Source organism: Dipodomys ordii, unplaced genomic scaffold (genome assembly GCF_000151885.1).
Source record: "Dipodomys ordii isolate 6190 unplaced genomic scaffold, Dord_2.0 Scaffold105, whole genome shotgun sequence".
In the NCBI taxonomy this organism is placed as follows: Eukaryota; Metazoa; Chordata; class Mammalia; order Rodentia; family Heteromyidae; genus Dipodomys; species Dipodomys ordii.
This window is the reverse complement of record NW_012267321.1, coordinates 2,233,353-2,247,977: the sequence shown is the minus strand read 5'-3', so window position 1 is coordinate 2,247,977 and position 14,625 is coordinate 2,233,353. Positions and strand designations below refer to the sequence as shown.

The 14,625-nt window shown below is 44.8% G+C and overlaps 1 pseudogene; it reads right to left on the bottom strand.

Annotated features, from left to right (window-relative positions):
• Window positions 1–12,679: 12,679 nt before the first annotated feature.
• LOC105994338 lies at window positions 12,680–12,925 on the bottom strand (annotated as a pseudogene).
• Between the last annotated feature and the right edge of the window lie 1,700 nt (window positions 12,926–14,625).

The following is a 14,625-nucleotide window of genomic DNA, read 5'->3' as shown; positions in this document are numbered from 1 at the left end:
GGTCTCTCAGTGGCTCCAAGGGACTATCACACCTCGTGCTGAGCTGTAAATTTCTACACAGACTGGTTAAGGATACAAGTAATACATAGGCTTGGCAGGGTATGGCCCCACTAGTTTTTAAGACTGTTCAGACGATAGCCCAGGACAAATTACCAAGATGACAACCTTTTTAACTAGATAGTTTTTTTTTAATAAGGCTGATTTTTTAGGCAGATATAGAGGGCTCAGGCCTGTACTAGTATTTTCTGTGTCTTTTTTTTGTCTATTTTGTCACATTTTTTTATGACTCTGGTCCGTTGTTTTTTTTTTTTTTTTTTGGTCCAGTCATGAACCTGAACTCTGGGCCTGGAGGCTGTCCCTCAGCTCTTCAGCTCAAGGTTAGCATTCTACCACTTGAGCCACAGTGCCACTTCCGGTTTTTTCTTTTTGCTTATGTGATGCTGAGGAATCAAACCAGGGCCTTAAGCATGCAAGGCAAGCGCTCTACCACTGAGCCACCTTCCCAAACCCCGGTCCCTTGTTTTAAAAAGTGGATGATGGGCAAAGATTCATCTTCTGTAACTTCTTCAAGCTGACTCAGGAGGGCTGATCCTACCTACCCAGGAACCTATAACCTTAGTCTATTTTACAAAGAAGTTTACCAGGGTTAGATGTCATTAAGAAAAATATATTAACTTTTGATAAATGCCGGACTTTTTTTTTTAGCTACAGCAGTGTAGCTTGTTTAGCACTTTGGTTTGTAAAAGCATCTTTAGGAGGACCTCTAGTGACCCTAACAATGCCTAAGTTACCTGTGCAGGCCTTTAGACAGATGTTAATAGAAACACACTCTCAGGTTTACAAACTTTTTTCTTGAGCAGATAAATTTTATGTAGCGGGAGTTAGCTCAAAAGTAGTGCCTATTAGGGCTTTGGGCACATACAGGGGTTGGGATTTAAACCATCCCCCACATTTTATAACTTTAGCTTTTTAGTACTATCACAGATTACTGACAAGTTTCTGTCCCTACAAGGTAGATAGTCATGGACTTTAGGCATGCTTTCAAACTATCTTCCCATGACCTCCTGGCTCTGACCAATATTTGAAGGGTCATGCACAAATGACTCTGGGATCTGACATTTCTGTCATCTAAGCAGTGGCTTACTGCCTCTGGAGGCTCTTCCATTCCTCTTGTCCCAGGAATGTCTTCTCTACACTGGGATAAATGTCTCATTTGTATTTCCCTTAGCTGGTCGCTGGACTTGAACTCGGGGCCTGAGTGCTGTCCCTCAGCTCTACAACTCAAGGCTAGCACTCTGCTACTATGAGTCCCAAAGCAACTCTGCTTGCTCTTTCAGCATTCTGCTGGCTGAGTAGAGGTGACAGTCACACAATGACCTTTTTCTGCCCGGGCTGGCTTTGAACCAGTTTGCAGATCAATGAGTCTTATAAAAAGCCACTTTACTCCAATTAAAAGCAACAAGGTGGTCAACATAGAAGTAGCTTTTAAGCATGCTCTTACCTGGAACTTATTAAGAACTAAAGTTACATCTGACAAACTTATAAGACTCCTCTGTGTTTTGTTCTTGGCTTGCTGGAAACTTAAAAAACCTATAAGAGCAAACTGGAATAGCAATTAAGCAATTATTTTCATAATCTTAATTTTTCCACTTTGAGACAAATGTTAAGAACAATTTTACTTTTAAACTTTATACCCAGAAATCCATTCCTATTTTTAAGCCTCCTATTAATCTCTTTTATTATTTTATATTTTAGTTTTTAGTTACAATAAAAAAAAAGTTAAAATCTTGAGCCCAAGTGTCACTTATTGTCTCTTGGCTGCTTGTTTTAAAACTGATACACATTAAAACTTTTAAATCAAATTATAATTTTTCCTTAATTCAAGAATTACAGTCACCATCACTGTACTAAGAAGTTAAACTTAACACATTTATGACTTTTAAAAACATACCCTAATTGTAGAACATCATTGAAAGCAAGTCATATTATACAAATACATTTTTAACCTTCTTTTTAAGTCCAAGGGGCAGTTTTAGCAATACTAAGCAGATGATCACATCACTAATTTTTACCATCATGTTTCTAGTATTTCTCTGTAAAGAGAAAGGACAGAACAAAGCTGGGACACTTGGCCCTCCTATGGAATAGGCAAGCACCTAGTCTCACTCTTTAGGGTAAGATGAACTGCGTTTGTGCCAGCTTGTCCTCTTTTACCATGTGTGGAATCCTCCTATGGCCCGTCCCACCATGTATGACCAGCTGAACTGCACTTTTGCCTGTTTACCCCTTGTCCCTAAAGATAGGTCTTTTGTTGGCTTTTAAGTTTTTTCCTTTTCTTATCTCTTGGTTTTTGAATGAAAATACACATTTTTAGACAGACAGAACAGGGAATGTCCTTGACAGTGTTAAACAAATTTTTATTTTTAAACTTTTAATATTTATCCCCAAATTTTAGCCAAGAGAACTAAATTCCAAACAGCCAAGGCATTTTTGTTGAGCCAGATAACTAGTTTACAGTGTAAACAGACTTATGCATTTTAAAATACCAGAATTTTTAATTTTCTAAGTTAAAAAATCCTTAAAAAGTCATTTAAAACAATGGGAAAATTCTTAAAAATTTGTGGTAATGTCCAAACCTCATAACCTTTTGAATTTTAAACTTAAACTTACCCAATTGTTACAGCATGCTGATAATTTTTCCTTTGAACATGTTCACAAACACATACAAAATGCACACAGATCTTAAAGTGCGAAAAAATCAAAATCAGTTGTAGGTACATTTAAAACTGGTATCAATTCTAAAACAGAACTAGACAAGACAACAACCAAAGGCTGAGGTGGGGGCTAATGGGCCCCCAGTTTATCCCTACCTCAGAAAACAAGCAGAAAATACACTGAAGTAAACAAGACAGACAAGTGGCCACAAAGACAAAATCAGGTCTCAGTGAATGGCATGACATCTCACCGCAATTCACAAGTGGGACTCAAATCCACTTACCAGGGGACTCGAATCCCCTTTACTCACCTCCGGAGGATTTTTCTTTTAGATTCCTGCAAACATTGACCCAGGGGCCTTCCAAGGTGGAGGAGAATTCCCAGTCATCTTGGGGCAAGTGAAAAAAGTCCCTAGCAGCCATCCCCTCAGACTGACAGGCTCTCCCCCATACTCAGACCCCCTGGGCTAAGGCCCGAGGCTAAGATCTTGCTGGTGTCACTTGCAGGTGGTCAGTGGCAGTTTCATCAGGCTGCGAATTCTCCCTGCCAGCCCTTTTAAGTTATTTTTAGATCCTCCAGGTTTTTAACCCCTCACCACTCCCCTACTTCTGGATCCAGAGAGGGTGGAGGAGGTGGCAGTGAAAGGGAGAAAAAGGGTTCAGTTTAATGTGTAAGTAACATAGAAGGAGCTAGAGAGAAACAGATAATGAGGGGGTGTTAACAAGCCTACTCCGGGCTCTCCCATGAGGATGAATCTGAGAGAAGAAACATTCCAAGAATTCCAAAATACATACACACAAACATTGAGACAAAACACATTTACAGCATGCGCGTTGTAGACTGTCAGACAGAAAGTGCCAGACTAAGGACGGGCCCAAATGTTCCCACTAGTGGATAGTTTACCCTGATGGGGATTCGGGGGCCATCTCCCACTGGCCCAGTTGGCTGTCTTATAGCGCGTCCGCTAAGACTCTTGCCAACCCCAATACAGAACCTGCAGGCTACACAGATACCAGAAAATTACAAAGCAGCAAGGTTTTAACTTACAAGCCATTTGCATCATAGTGTCCCTGAATCCTTTTGTCCTTTTTTTTTTCTCTAAGTGTCTAAACTAATGATTCCTGACTCTGAGAACCAGGGGCATACTTCCTTGACAAAGCAAAAGAAACTCTCTGCCTCTGTCCAACTTTCACTCCTCGAGCTTGAAGCATGCCCTAAAGAGCCTGCACATATAATGTGCAGCTGTTACCTTGCCCCATAATTTCTTACTCCCGACTATACTATCACCCACTCTCTTTCTCCAGACACGTCCTCTTACCTTAGCAGGGGCCTCTGCCTTGATGCGAGGTTTTCAGGTCCCTGTTCGGGCGTCACTTACTGGAGCCTGCAGGCAACAAAAGGGAATCCTGAATTAGGGGGCAAGGATGCGGAAAAATAAAGACATAAGACAAAGGATGCGGTCGGGAGGTCTGCAGCTCAAGACTGCAACACCATTTATTTTTAACTTTCCCTAATATATACAATTAGAAGTCAAGAGGTAACATAAGGTTACAATAGTCCAGAAAAACAAGGAAAATTTCAGTAAAAACAGAGTGCAGTAAAAACAGGACAAGGTCAACTGGTAGAAAGTAAAACAAACTCTGCAGACATAGCAAAGCAATTCCAGGCACCTGGTGTTTTTCAAGAAAGCCAGCTCCTTGTATGTGCCTTCAAGTGAGCACCAGGGTAAAGATGACCTTTAAACTTTACTGTCAGCTCCCAACACCTTCTGGGCCATCTCCCACTAGCTCTAGCCCTCTGACCTCGAAGTCCACTTCATGCTGCTGGTGAAATGGCTGGTGGGGGGCAACTAGTTCACCTCCTGCACCTCTGCTTGTGGCATCTTCTCCGTCTGCTACCCAGGAGTGTCCAGCGCTGTGAAGGCAGAGCTCCGCCAGTGAGTCCCGGGCTCCCCTGCCACCACCTGCCCCACCACCCCTGTCCTGCCCCCTCGGGACAGCTCACCTGCTGGGCCTCAGTGGCAATCCCCCACACACACATATTTGTGAATGCACAGTAACCCTACCTGCTGCTCCCTTGACCTGCCATGGCTGAAGGCCCCCCTCTTCCTCTTCCTATTATCCTGTGTGAAGCCTCCTATACTCTAGGCAGCAAGCATGGCGCCCAGGGGTCCACCCCCTCTGATGTCTCCTGGCTCCGAGTACGTCCTGCCCAGCATGTCTCATCCCTCCTTCATATTGACCATAGTCACCAGGTGCCGCTGTGAATGAAGCCAAGTCAGGAGCTTGCTGTGAGCTCAGACCGGGAGGTGTGCGTCGGGTTAACAGGAGTCGGGGGTCCGGACACCACATGGCAAGGACACAGTGGACAGGAAACAATATGGTAGCGCAGAACTGAGGGTGCTCAGGAAGAAAGGAGGAGACAAATATGGAGAGAGACGTCCTGAATGTGCGAACTCTCCAGAAGTAACGAGTCCAGGGAGGTCTGAATGTCGGTGTGAAAACGGAAGGCTGTGCTTCCAGTGGACTGCAGGAGTGCATGGGGTGCAGAGCCTAACCTTGAGCTGAAGAGCTGAGGGACAGCGCCTAGGCCCAGAGCTCAAGCCCCATGGCCAACCAAAAAAAAAAAAAAAGAGGAAAAGCACGTGGAGCGTTGCTGAGCGCTGTGGGGAAGGGGAAGCATGGGGCGTGGGTTGTCTTGGATTTGGATCATGCTCAAGACAGAGTGTGAAGTGGGTGAAGGGTGGGGTGTTCCTAGGGAGCTGGTGTGGAGAGGGGGTGGGGTGGGGGCAGGGAAAGCCTGCATCCCCTCAGAACGCAGGGAGCTGGTGGAGGATGCGCACTGACCCTAGGTTACGAGGCTAAGTCCACATCCACGCTCTCCAAGGTGACACAGACAGGGAAGACCTCTGGGGACGGGAACACCAGGGGTCAGGAGAGGACCAGGTGTGTGTGATGTTAATAATGACACCAGACAGCTCCCCAAGGAGACCCCAGCATGTGTGTGCTGGGTGGAATGACTTTTGGCTGCATAAGGTCATGGGCGTGGAGGGAATCTGGCTAAAGCCAGTGTTGGGGGAGGGAGTGCAGGTACAGCGGGGCCTGTGGTTCAAGCCTTTCTGTGGTGGGGTGGCTGTGGGAACTTCAGGATCAGGAGGAGGCACCTGGCTCAGAGCCCACAGTCCACTCATCACCTGGCATAGTCCCTGGATGGCTCCTGGAGCAGGCCTGCCATCTGCTTGCTTTCCTTTTCTGTGCCCGTCCCAAGACTTGAACTCAGGGCCTGGGGCATGTCCCTGAGCTTTTGTCTTCAGGGCTGGTGACTGTCTCCAGGGCATCAGTGCTACTTCTGGCTTGCTGTCACCCTGAAATTCGTTCCTGAGAAAAAAAGGGTAGAGCCCTGGACCAGAGGCCCTCCTGTCATTAAGCACAGCAGCCCTGACCTGCACCCCACATGCTGTGGTAAGGTGACCTCATAAAAAGGGACATGAGGCGCACTGCAGGAAATGTCACAATAGGCAAGCAAGGGACTTTCTCAAGAAGCCTTCATGTTGGAAAAATAACTTTACATTAAAAAATGTGCTTTTTCAAAAGTACACTTAATGTCCTTGTTGAATTAGCAGAAAGTCTAGAGATATGTAACATAGACCACAAAGGAAAAGAAACAGTTGTGAAAATAAATTATGTATAAGAAATAAACACGGCGGGGCTGGGAAGGTGTCTCAGTGGTAGAGCGCTTGCCTTGCATGCCAGAGGCCCTGGGTTCGATTCCTCGGCACCACATAAGCAAAAAGAAAAAAGCCGGAAGTGGCACTGTGGCTCAAGTGGTAGAGAGCTAGCCTTGAGCTGAAGAGCTGAGGGACAGGTTCCAGGCCCAGAGTTCAGGCCCCAAGACCGGACCCAAAAAAAAAAAAAAAGAAAGAAAGAAAGAAACACGGACAAGACTAAGGGAGTAACTGTCAGGAATGAGCATTGATGTTTGTGGTCAGTGCTACACCAGCAGGACTTCCTTCATTCCTTCCTTCCTTCCTTCCTTCCTTTCTTTCTTCTTTCCTTCCTTCCTTCCTCTTTGCTTCCTTCTCCTTCTTCCTTCTTTCCTTCTTTCCTACCTACCTTCCTTTGTTTCTTTCTTCCCTTCCTTCCTTCCTTCCTTCTTTGCTGGCTTTCCCTCGCTCTCCTCGGTCTGTCTCTGTCTATCTGTCTATCTGTGTCCCTCATTCTCTCTTTCCTTCTTTGTGCCAACCGTGGGGCTTGAACTCTGGCCTCTCTTCTATCCCTGGGACGATTTTGCTCAAAGGTAGTGCTCTATCACTTCAGCCAGAGCACCACCTCCATCTTTTTTTTTTCTTTTAGTGGTTTATTGGAGACAAGAGTCTCAGAGAGTTTTCTGCCTAGACTCCATTTGAACTGTGATTCTTATATCCCGCCTCCTCAGGAAATCAGAACACAGCCATCAACCACCACCACCAAGCTGCTACTTTCTTTCCAACTACTTTATTCTCCAGAACAGAAAAGGCTTTAAGAATGATTTGCTTCATTGCATAGGGAACTATTAAAGAGAGAAAGAAAAAATCAAAAGACTCACAATAGAATTAGGAAAACATGTTAGGTGAGTTTAACCAGTTTATCTTAAACTTGACACCACCAACAGGTAATGGGGCAGATTCTCTGGAAGAAGTTGACATGATCTAATAAGCATTATTTCAAAATCTAACATTTCCACTTTCATATAATTTTGTGGGCCAGCACAATAGAGACAGATGGACACACACACAGATATATAGCACACAAAGGCACATGTGTGGCCATGTGTGCACACCTCTATCTCTCAGCAGATGACTTTTATTTAGGTGTGGAAATTGTTGAATGGCCAAGCAAAGTTCAGCAGAGATGCAAGCTTAGTGGTCCTCAGGGGAGGACCTCTTTCTTCTTTGTGCAGGTGAAGAGGAGGCTGCAGGGAGTGGAGTGTCCGCTCATGAGTAGGAAAGGGCTGAGGGCTGGGAAACAGCCCATAGCAAACGCCCCCATATGGTGTAGCGCAGGGCTGGGGTTGTAAATCACAGACATGCAAATATGACAGATGAAGGACACGGTATAAAAGGAGACAAAGGCGCTCACCAGGAGGAGGACGCTTATGATGGCTCTGGACTCAAGAGAGGCTCTGGTGGAGACACTGGTCCTCTGGATGTGTCGCATTTTCTGCTTGTGTCTGTACAGGACAAAAAGCATGGAGGTGCTGGCCCAGAGCATGAGCCCCAGACACAGAACATCAGGCACCGAGAGTATGGCCATGTACAGCACATCAGCAGCTGGATCGTGTCGCACGGAAGAACAGTATCCATAGGACTTAAAGCTCGTCATGTTGTCATGCGCTTTGGGTCCAGTCATGTACAGGGGAAAAACAATACTCACCAGGAGGAAGACCCCCCAGCTGAGGTAGACGGTGGAGACAATGTGCTTGTGGGCTCTCCCCCTCAGCCCTGCCCAACTGGAGTCCCCCTGGCTGATGCTGACAGCAAGGAAGATGCTGAGGGAGCAAGTGCTACCCATCGACATCCCCCTGCCTACTCGGTAAAGATAGAAGACCATTTTGCACCCCACATCATTGAAGAAAATTCTCCAGCCCCAAGCCACCATGGTTTGAGGAACACCCCTAAACAGAAGAGTTAGGAGGTTGGCCACAATTAAGTGTGTAAGAATCAAGTCTGTGGCTCTCATCGTGTTCCCCATGCAGGAAAGGAATAGATAATGGGAGAGAAGAGACAAATTACCCACAACCCCAACCACAGTCTGGGCTAAGAGGATCACCCCCATAGGCACATGGGTATCTCCCATCCTCTCTGTTCCTGGAGTCTCATCCAGAGGCTCTGGCTTAGAAAACTGAGGCCTGCACGGGGCCAAGGGAACTCAACATTCTCCATCCAGCATTCAGACCACCATAAATACTTTCCTAATGTATCTCATGTATTAAGAAAAATCCAATTCTATTCATCCATCGAGGAGAGGAAGATGGCATGTTCATGGAAATGTGTGAGCCTAGAGAAATGGCATTAAAGGAAGGTGAGTCAGGTTCTGAGATGAAGACGGTTACATTTCTCCTCTGTAGAATCAGATCTAAGATTCTAAACAAGCAAGGCTCTAGTGGTTCAAGCCTGTAATCCTAGCTACTCAGGGGCTGAGACCTTGGATTCCCAATTCAAAGCCAGCCCAGAGAAGGAAAATCTGTGAGACTCTTCTCTCCAGTGAAGCACCAGCAAACCAGAAGTAGACCAGTGGCTCAATGTGGTAGAGGCCTAGCCTTGAGCAAAATGGGTTCAAGGAACATGGGCAAGCCCTGAGTTCAAGCTCTCTGACTAACTAAAGGAAGAAACTTGAAACATGGGTGACACATTCCCAGGGTCACATGCACTTATACCTCAATACACTGGCTGCGGGCGTGTATCCTAGGTATCACCCTTTCCTCAACACCGAGCCCACATTTCACAGAAGAAATACCAGGAAGATGAACCATTCTAGAGTCGCTGCTGTGAACACATCGTCCCCAACCATTGGACAATCAGGATTCCTCCTCACTTGTCATAAACCAGGACAGACTCTGTTAGGAAGAAGAAGTGAGGAACCAACAGAGCTTGGGGGTGGGGGGCCTAGAACCCCAGTTTTTTTCACTGTCCTAGCCCATTCCTATCCTTTCCTGTGGCTTTGTTATGCATCCAGGATCAATGCAGAATCCCTGATCCTAAGGTGATTCCTTACCCGGAGTGTGGAACCTGGGGTCTCTCCTGCAGGCTGCGCCTTTCCAGTGGCAGTGAACACAAGTGCTCGCCTCTTCTCTCAGGATGTGCATGGCAGGGCGGGTTATTTCTGAGATGCACATGGGCACTTCAGAGTTTCAGAGGGCTCCTTAGATAGGGGTCCAGGAGGGTGGCAGCTGTGGTCGTCTCCCACGGGAGTGGTGATTTTCCCTTCACCTGGGGTGGCAAGCCATGTTCTCAGTAAACTTTTTCTTTTCCCCCATGTGACAATTATCAAGACACTTTTCACTTTCATTGGGTGCTTCTCCAGGGGACAGGGGAGTGGTGCAGTCGCTTACCTCTCCTGGATCCCAGTAGGCCGGCAGGAGACACTAAGGAGTGAAGTGAGATGACTGTAAACAACCTCAGCGGTGTGTAAGCCATGTGTCCCCAAAGATTCTTACCCAAAGTGTCTCTTCCCTTTTTTTTTTCCAGTTCTGAGACTTGAACTCATGGTTTGGGCACTGTTCCTGAGCTGCTTTTGCTCAAGGCTAGCACTCTACCATTGGCGCCACAGCACCATTTCAGCCTTTTTCTATGTGTGTGCTGCTGAGGAATTGAACCCAGGGCTTCATGCATGCAAGTAAGCACTCTACCCCTGAGCCACCTTCCCAGCCTTCCTCATCTCAGTCTCCTCTTTTTTTATCATCATATATGCTGTTAGAAAAGAAAAATGGAACCCTGTACTGATGCAAACTCAGGAGCCTGATATTAGAGGATCAAGGTTCAAAGCCAGCCTGGTGAAGAAAGCCCATGAGATTCTTATCTCCAATTCTTATCTCCACTCTCTATTGGTAGAGTGCCAGTCTGGAATAAAAGAGCACAACAGCATCCAGGCCCAGAGTTCTAACCGCTGGACTGGCACAAAAGAAAGAAAGAAAATAGAATGAGACATTTCTGTACAGGAGTTTCTTTGGCAATAATGGCCATTTTTTTTCTTAAAATGTTTTCATCCCTAGAGAGCCCATTTGGAGATTAGAGGTAAGCATTTCATGCATATTCCTGAAAGCAGGGTGATCTCTTTTCATGCCTGGTTATTTCTGAGGAGGTAGCTTCATTCTCTAATTCCCTACTCATTTTCATCGTTAGCAGTGGTGATTTTGAAGCAGAAATTTGTCACTATGCTCAGGAGAGGATCAGCAGTGACTCCTCACCCTGGGTTTCTGGTCTACCTCATTGCATGGACTCCATTTCTGACCTGGACCCTACTGGTCTTGCTGACAATTCCTCTGCATTGTTCTTGTCTGTTTCAAGAACATGCATTTGTCTTTCTGTGTCTGACTTCTTGCATTTCCCACAGCGATCTGTAGTTCTACACATGTGGCAGCAAATGACAGGATTTCCTTCTTGTTCCTGGCCTATTTGTACTTTGTGATGAAAATAGGCTACATCTTTTGTGTGTGTGTGAAACATCTTTTTCTTAAACAGCAAAGCAGAAATGCAACACAATTTTAAATATTTGTAAAATTAGGTCACAAAAGGGATGCAAAAGGGATGTTTGCAGTATGACTATTACATCTTCATATAGTTAAAGTCATTTATGAAATCTTACACTAACACATAAGATTATCCCATGATTAAAGTAGTTCAAATCTAATAACCATAAGCTATATTAGTGGATCTCATTTCCTAGTATACTATCTTAATATTACCTCTGATATTGATTCTTTTACCAAATAGAAGCTATGAACTAAATTTTAAGAAATTCTTATGAGAATGCCTAAAATTCTACCAACCAATTAGTTGCCTTTACATAGTTAGATAAAAATACTGAGCTTACCACTTATTATACAAATAAAATTCTCTCATTCATGATTCTAATACCAGTATACTCTTCAAGGAATTTGGTAACAGTTAATTGACTAGGTACAACAAATAAACCTTGCAACCAAACCCTAGAGTTGGAATAGCTTAGCACGTGCTGTATGTAAGATCAGTCAAACTTAACCCATTTCCATATATATATATATATATATATATATATATATATATATATATATATATTCACTGGAAGATCTCTTCTGTGCCAGAGACAATACAAATCTGGAGTGAAAACATTTGGAGTTGGCTGCTACATTTATCACATTATTTATTACCTATTTATATGTATTCCTCCCAGACTTTCTACTTCTAATCGATACATAACCAAAATTCTTTTTTTTTAGAGAAGGGGTTCCGGTCGTTGGGCCTGAACTCTAGGCCTGGGCACTATCCCTCAGCTCTTCAGCTCAAGGCTAACGCTTTACAACTTGAGCCATAACACCACTGCCGGCTTTTTTCTTTTTGCTTATGTGGTGCTGAGGAATAGAACCCAGGGCCTCATACATGCAAGGCAAGCACTCTACCACTGAGCCACCTTCACAGCCCATAACCAAAATTCTTACCTTTTCAGATAGCAAGTAGGTTATTTCGTGCAAAAACAAGTTGGTTTTTTGTTTTTAAACAGATCTCAATTTGATAATTTAGTTTCAACTTAAGCTCCTCTTTATAGCCCAAATCTGTTTTCAAATGGTTAAAGAGAAACCATCACTCCTATCTTATTATTAGAAAGTATCACTGACAAACTTTAGGCAAGGTTTTGGTTAACTTCAGGACTTACAGATTAGGTTACTATCAGGTGATTACTACTCAAAGCACTTTTACAAATGTGAAACTATCTTGACTTAGGAGAAGGTAAATGGGGAGGATGAGGCAGATGGAGGAGAGGCACACAATGGTGAACAGGTACATACATAAAGCTATGCATTCAGTACATTATTTTGTTCACATTTTCACAACATGGTTATTTTCTTGTATATCTTAGTAAGTAAGCGTGTAATAAAAGACTAAGCCCATATATCAAAGCAAATTCAATAAAACATTCATTTTCAAGTTTCATAAATATATGCAATTCTAATTATAAAGTCTCTACAACACATCTGCACATTTTCTTAGACTAACATAATACCCAGACTCATGAAAGTCCCCTGTTAAGTAGTTAATGTTGCCTAAATTTGAAATTATTTTCATAAACATTCAATGAAGCCACAAACAAAGATACTGTAACATTTGGAATCTTCCCAGGTTTTAAAGAGGAGAGAGAAGGAGAGTGGGGGAAGGGATGGAGAGAAGGAAAGGGAGAGAGAGAGGGAGAGAGAAGCAGCAATTCCATAAATGAGAAGGAAACTCAGTCTCTTACTTTCTTTTGCCTTTCATGTCAGTTGTTTGGAAAACACTAGGAGCAGACATGAGGTTTTCTATATATTGTCCAAAAACATGGTCTCCTGATTTTAGCTTCAGGATTTCTTCCTTAACTGCATCTACTCTTGCTGAGAGATCTTCAAGTGTGTGTTGGAGTTCCAACACTTGATTAATAAGTCGTGTTTTTTCCTCCAGTTCCATCTGATTTTCAGCATCAACATCCATGTCAGCGTTCATCATCCTGGCACTGAACTGTGCCTCAGACAGAAAAATCCTGAAGAAGGGTCCTCAGAGGCACCAGGAGGGGCGGGATCTCAAGATCATGCCTCTGGCCGGGGACTCAAGCACCGACTGACTAGGCTAAATCTTCTTTATGCATTCATCCACAGTTGGGCCTCTAACTCCAGTGCTCTAAACCTGGCTGACTTTGCTCCACATGACCATGTTCAGTTTCACTCATTTCTCTGCAGACACCATGGAGCTTCTAGGTTGTTTCTTAGCTGTGGTGAATAGTGCCACAGTAGATATGGTGTTCAAGGACCTACATATTCTTGAGAATATGCCTAAATATTTCATATTCTATTGTTTTTTTTCTGTCTATTGTGGGGCCAAAACTCTGGGACAAAGTGATGTTCTTCAGCTCTTCAGCTCAAGGCTAACATTATACAACTAGAGCCACACCACTACTTCTGGCTTTTTCTGCTTAGGTGATGCTCAAGATTTGAACCCTGGTCATCATGCATGAAAGACAATCAGTCCACCACTGAGCTAACTTCCCAGCCCCTCATTTTCTATTCTTTTTTTTTGTTGGTAATGGGGCTTGAACTTGGCCTGGACACTGTCCTTCAACTCTTCAACTCAAGGCTATGGCTCTAACATTTGAGCCACAGTGCCACTTCCAGCCTTTGCTGCTTATGTGGTGCTGAGGAATCGAAGGCAGGACCTCCTGCATGCAAGGCAAACAGTATATCACTGAGCCACTTTCCCAGTCCCTTTTTTGCTTTTGAAGACAGGGTCTCAACTGTGTAGTCCAGGCTAGCCTTGAACCTAGTATCCTCTTGCCTCAGCCTCCTCAGCGCTGGCATTTCAGGTGCACATCACTAAGCCCAGCTGCATTATTTACCTAACTGTTCATCAGTTCCATTGTGATCCTAAAGTGATGCATAATGCCTTGATGAGAGGCTCATCTGCAGGGAAGCTCTCAGTCACTCTTTGCCTTCCTGGGGTGTGGGGCTTTCTCTTCACCTCAGTGCAGCTTCCTGGTCTGCCATGCCCTGGGGGAGGAGGCCTTCTGTGCCCACCAGGGTTAGCTGGTCTCAGTGATGTCACTGCACTCAGCACATGTGATGTCATTTTTTTCCATGCACTGGAGCTAGGCAGGAGAAGCACACAGGGGAGGGTTTGCAGTCCACTGCAGTGGTAGCAATCAGAGCTTTGGGGTTAGGACTTGTCTACACAGGCTGGCCTAGGCGGGTGTCCCTTGCTCCCAGCCTGGTTTCTTCAGGGGAGGGAGGGTCTCACTTCTGCTTCTCCCTTCATGTGAACACACGATGAGAATTTGATGCCCCTGTTCTCTGGGGCTGCTGGGAAATAGCCTCACCCAGTGGCTTACATTCACAGCTTCTATGAGGATCCACTCTGAGCTCCTCTCCTCACTTGAGGCCCAGTTATGGTTCTTGATTTTCTTGGGCTTATGGATGTATCCTCAGCCTCCCCCTGCCTCTGTTCCCAGGCTGTGCCCTCTGTGTACTGACTCTTCTCCAGCTGGGGTGCTTAGGAGGACACTGTGGTTGGCTCTAGGACCAACCCTCAATTCAGAGTGAACATAACATGGGATGTTGAAACACTCACCCACAGACACTACTTTCCTGTTCACCAGCACTGTCTTCAGACTGGGAACTAGCTTACAGCCCATGTGTAAAGACAAACAAAATTCCCTG